Genomic DNA, 6,012 nt, shown 5'->3' with positions numbered 1-6,012 from the left:
ATTCAAAAGGAGAGGTGAGAGCCGAATACAATGAATATCAAGCCTGTTTGAATGTAACTAGGAATGAATGAACGAAGGTGAAGCAGCCAGGACTGAGACTGAGATGGTGAGTAAATGCCAGTGGGCCCCTAGCACGTTAAACAAGGCAGGCCAGGAAGCCTAAAGAAGCCACACCAACCTGGCATCTCTACACTTCTGTGTATGCCAGTCCTACCACCTGGGAGGCCATTTTTTTCTTTCCTATGCCTTTCCAAGTCCTAATCATTTGTTAACACTCAAATCCAATTCTTATCTTCATGAAGTTTTTTCTGATTACCCTTGTCTGGAAGTGATTTCTTCTTCCTAGGAACCCTGCCGTCACCGACGCTCACTTCTCTCCTTCGGTCCTTGTCACTTGGCAGTGATTTTCCTATGTTGAAGTCTTGTCTCCCAGAGTGGAACCTATTTGAAGGTAGCAACCATGCCTGATGCCTCTTGATATCTCCCAGCGCCTGGCGTGGCGCCCCACGCGTGGTTGTGTGCAGTGAGTGCTGGCTGATGACTGAGTATTGATGCAAGAGGACAAGCATTCTTTTTCAGCCTTCCTCTTCCAAAAAAAGGGAGTGCTTGAGGAGTTTCCCTGGGACGAACAGCCGTGAACATGGAGAACTGACTAGCCAGTGACTTATTCCCTCTGAGCAAATGGGGCTGGGGCTGGGTTTAATTTAGGCTGCTCTGCCTTTCATGCTTTAAAAGGACTTTCCCACGACAGGCTTGGGACTTGAAGTTCTGTGCCATTAGCACCACTACTGAGAGATGAGTGGTGAGAGATGCAACCAAGCGGGCCGGCCTCTGACCTGGTTCCGCTCTGCGCTTTTAGCAGCCGGGCGGTTTGGCATTTCATTCCCAGCTCAACACAGGGAGCGTGCCCAAAGGAGGCACTAGCTGGGCTTTGGTGTGCGAGTGTGGGCTTGCATCCCTGAGTGGGTGGTCTTGGGCTGGGTGCAGATGTCTATGCAGATGAATGTGATGATCTCTTGGTGGGAGGGGCGTACATCTGAATATCTGAGTTTCTGTTGATTGTGTGGATGCATCTCTGTTTGTGTGACTAACGGTGGAGTGTTCTTATCTGCACGTGTGTTGTGTGGGTGTCACACCTGTGCCCTTCTATGTGTGTGACTGTATGTGAGAGCACCCCCACCTGAGTTTCTGTCTTGCTGGGTGTGTATATCAGTGTGTCTCAGCTCCGAGTGTGTATGGCCATGCAAAGTGGCTCTCCAACTGGTTCCTAAGAACAAGGGCTCCGTCTTGTCCGCAGACCCTAACCTTGACCCCATGAAACAGATTCCAGTTGGTTCATCGGCAACTCCTTCTCCTTCTCGAGATGGGGATGAAGGCGCAGAGGAGGCCTGCTCTGCATGTGCTGCCCCCAGCCAGGACTCTGCCTTCATAACACCATTTCTTCCTGGTACTCTGTGGTTCTGATGGTGCCTGGGAGCCACAGGAGCCCTTGGCCTTGTGTTCATGACATCCTTTGGGATATTTTAATGAGCTCGAGATGCCAAAAAGAGAAGACCTTTCTATTTTTATTTATTTATTAAAGGGAAGACCTTTTTAGAAATCGAGGGCTGCCTCCCACTCCCCACCCTTCCCGGGAGGGAGCTGACATTCCCAGCACTGTTTGCATTTTCTTCCCCTTGCCTCCCTGCTCCCCACCCTTTTCAGGACCTCCTCACTTAGTGCTTGCAGATAAACTGTGCCCCTATCAACAAAGCCATCCTTCCTGCTCTGGGGGAGCCCAGCCGCACCCTGACTTGCAGCTCAGAAGCCTACCCTTCCTTCACCCATTCTTTTTCTGCACTCTCCTTCACTACTGGGTTAACCCTTTCATCTCCCCCAGGAAGCAGAGGAGGTGAATGTCAACAACCTGACTTCCACCTACAGCCCTCCGTGCATCTCCGCCTCGCCACCCTACACTCCCAAACCCCTCTCCAGCAGAGAAGGGAGAACATCTTCAGGCTGAAGACCCCAGAGAACTGGCTCCTCTCCCCAGCTTCATCACCCCAGCTCCTTTGTGATCCTGAACAGTCTCCTCACTAGATCTTAGCAGCACGATTTGTAAGAGAGACAGGATCATCCCCGCCTCCTGCTGCCGCCAATACATTGCAGCGCATCTGTGAAGCAACATTTTCACAGGAGCCCAGGACTGCTGGGGACAAAATTAGGCAGGAGAGAGGCAGGATGGGTGACAGAGGGTTAAATCACGACTATCTTACTAGTAGTGGGAAAGGGCTTGTCTGCTCATGGGGGGCTCTCCTCAAAGATATCACCGTGGTGTCCCCAGGAGATGTCCTTCTTGCTTCTTTCCCCATCTCCATCATGGGGTGAAGCTGCTTTACCCAGAGTTTATGCCCAAAGCTGCCTGCCATAGCACTGGCAGGAGTGCTTGGGGGAACAAAGCGAAACCCAATCTCCTTTATGGGGCTGGAAGCCCTCTACCCCGGGACAGGAACTGGGTCCTGGTCACCTCTCCATCAGTGTGCCTCATGTGGGGCTGGCACAGGGAAAAGTGTGACCAGTGGTGACCAAGAGAATGACCCCCCCCCCCCCCCCAGCAAGGTCCTCCTGTGGGAACTCTGGCTGAATGGCAGGCCAGAGTATGTCTCCTCCTCCTGTTTCTCATTTATCATTAAAGGGGAAGACAGTGCTCTTCTGACTAGAAGCAAATTCTTTGTCTCCTCTTGAGATTTAAAAAAAAAAAGAAAAAAAAAAGTGGCATTTCCCCCATCCATGACTTCTTCAAAACAGGAAACTTTTCCTCCCCCCCCCCCATGGGCATCTGGACCTTAACCGCTCCCTTGTTTCCTGATGGGTTTGTAACCACCCAAAAGGGTTTGAGGGGCTCAGCTTCCTACCTTTTTCCAGCCACGAAAGCTCCTCATTCCTGTCTTACTTGGAAGGGTCTAATCACAAGAGGCATTGGTTTCCCTGTTGGAGGAGAAACCATCCTCGTTGTTTTGCTCTCTTTCCTTCCAAGTGCCAGCCACCCTTTCCTTAGCATCTGCTTCCCGGGGGAAAGATGTGGATTGATGGGAGAGAAAGGGTCAGAGTGTGTTCAGCATGAGCACCAGCCTCTTTTTGAGCCAGACAGCCTCTGAGCTTGCATGAGGTCTCCCTCCCAGGGAAGGGTGGGGGAAGAGCCCATGGATCCAAACAGCATGGCAGGTCTGCCCTCTTCTTCCAATCAAAGAAAGAGTCTGCAAAGAAACCGCCACAGCAGCATTCATGGGTGACTCTGAAGATGCTGAGAAGAGCTTATCTGCAGGTTGGTGGCACTGTCTCCAGCTCTCTCCCTCTCCCACTGGTTTGCAGGAGAGGGTGCCTTACTGTAACCCAAGAAACCCTTGTCTGGTCTACCCTTGTTTGGGTAGGATGTGTGATCTTTCCCAGCCCCTGGGGAACAACTTCTCCAATAGTCAAGGATTTTTATAATTATTCAAAGACCTCAGAACAAAAACTCCACAGTAGGCCATGGAGAAGAGAGACAGGGTTAAAGGGTTGCATGTGTGTGTCAGGGGGACTTCCACTAGTTTTTGCTTCCTTCCAAGAACTTTAAAGCCAGAGGGAAGATGATGAATTGTAGACTATAACACCTCTAACACATGTCGTTTTGGACGAGGTACAAGGCTGCAGTCACCTGAACTCTCCTGACTTTCTTCCTACCCTGGTATACAACACACACAGATGCACAAATATACATGCAGTCAATTGTGAGGCATGTGGGACCAACCACAAGCTACAACTCCCCCTGCTATTAGACCTTCTGCCCATCAGGAGGCTGCTGCCTCTCCTGGTCCTGAGGACCACATAGTCTAAGTCACAGATCATCACACAACTGCTCCCAACTTGCATCTTTGGAGCCCCCAACACAAACAGTAGCCTGGAAGCCTGAACTCAATAGATCCAGAGGCCTTCACTCACTGTCTGTGTCCAAGGGCACAGAACAAAGGTTATCTGGGGGCCCAGGGCCAGGGTAAACCTTCCTCTGGGGAACATGTGCTTCTGTCCCGAGTTGGATGACCTCTACAGACCAGGCAGCACTGTATCCCTGGGGCCAGTCATTAGGATGACTTCCCAAAGCAGCAGGTCACTTGCCTCCAAATCCCTGCTCGCTATCAAAAAGGCAAGAGTGTAAATAGGTATTTTTCCTGGGAAGGGTAATTTGGCAATATTTTATTTTATTTATTTTTTATTTTTAAAAATATATCTTTATTGACTTGAGCGAGCGAGCAAGTGAGAGAGAGAGAAACATCAGTGATGAGCGTCGTCACTGACTGGCTGCTGCCTGCACATCCCTGACGGGGTCACTGGAGATCGAGCGCGCAGCCCCGGAGTGGGCCCTGACTGGGGATCAAACCGCGATCTCCTGGATCCTAGGTGGATGCTCAACCCCTGAGCCACGCCTGGCAGGGCGGTTAGGGAAATCTCGTGTGTGTGTGTGTGTGTGTGTGTGTGTGTTTTCTTGTTTTTTAAATGTAAACATTTTTACACACTTCTTCAGAATTACAAGGTCACACCCTAAAGCAATATCATCCTTTAAAGCTACTTGACTTCCTGGCACCCCTTTCCCTTCCCTAGCCAATTCTGTTGTCCTGGAAAAAAATTGCTGAATGGCATGTATTTGTTTCAGAGATTACCCTTTAAGAATCTTATGACACTCCTTTGAGATAACTGGCAACACTCTGGGGTGTTGCAAAACCCACTTGGGAGTAACCGCTTTGATGATCAGCAGGAAGCTACAGCCAAGACTCCGGCCAAGTGAGGCCTGCACTACTGAGGCATGACTTGGGGCAGGGGCTGGGGCTGGGTCTCTTCACCTCCACCCATTAGCCATTTCGGTGGGTCCCAAGGACTGCTTGGAATACTGCATGGGCATGGAAGGCATTTGCTTGGGAGCCACTGACAAATCCTGCTCATGGGTGAGCTATTGGGTTCCTGGGAGATGAAACTGGTTCTTTTTCCTCAGGGATAATTTTAGGTTCTCACTTCCCCTCTAATCTTTCAAACTCCCAACCCCTGAGTCAGCCTCCCAGAGGGATTGCTTAGACCAGTGACTATACAGTGTTCTTTTGAAATATAGAGCTGTTCAAAAGAGACATGTTAGGGCATGGCCCTGGAGGCATTTTCCATGATATTTTCCCCTTTTTGTCTCATTGTTTCAGGGGAGGAAGCAAGACAGCTCAAGGATCAGGCTCTGATAGGACTTAATAAAGGTATCATATCTTCCTGCCCCTGAACATGAACTCAGGAGATTATTTTCCAGCTTCACCTCCCCACACCCAATTTCAGAGGAACTGGCTTAGAGATTGGAATAGCTTGACTGGCAGAGCCAGCTGTTAGTCTGGGTGAGGGTTGGGGGAGGGGAGGTAGGCTGTGGGCTTCTTCAGGTGAAGGGAACCTTTGATGAGACTGTATGAGAGACTTAGAGTCATTGAAATACCAGGTTTCTGGTCCCACACACTTGAAGATGCAACGTGTGAATTCCTCAGTGTCTTCTAATTTTTAAAAGTTCGTGAATATGCTCGGCTGGTATGGATCAGTGGTTGAGCATTGACCTAGGATCCAGGAGATGGCGGTTCGATTCCCTGTGGATTCCCTGTCGGGGCACATGCTTGAGTTTTGGGCTCAGTCCCCAGTAGGGGGTGTGCAGGAGGCAGCAGATCAATGACTCTCATCACTGATGTTTCTCTCTCTCTCCTTCTTCCTTCCTCTCTCTGAAATTAATAAAGATATATATATATATATTTTAAAGTTCATAAATAAACCTTCAAGAAAGTAGAGTGAACACTTTCCCACTGGGAGGGAGGTGATGGAAGGTTTGTAGATAGTTGGGAGTGATATGGACTAGCCTCAACCTCAAACCCATTCATTCATTTTTAACATGTCTTTACAACAGAAGAATTTGGAGGGTATCTGAGGATATTTTTCTATTGATTTTAAATAGAGTAAAAGGGAGAGAGGGAGAGAGAAATA

This window comes from Miniopterus natalensis, chromosome 2 (assembly GCF_054644295.1).
Source record: "Miniopterus natalensis isolate mMinNat1 chromosome 2, mMinNat1.hap1, whole genome shotgun sequence".
In the NCBI taxonomy this organism is placed as follows: domain Eukaryota; kingdom Metazoa; phylum Chordata; class Mammalia; order Chiroptera; family Miniopteridae; genus Miniopterus; species Miniopterus natalensis.
Note: the sequence above shows the minus strand (reverse complement) of the source record.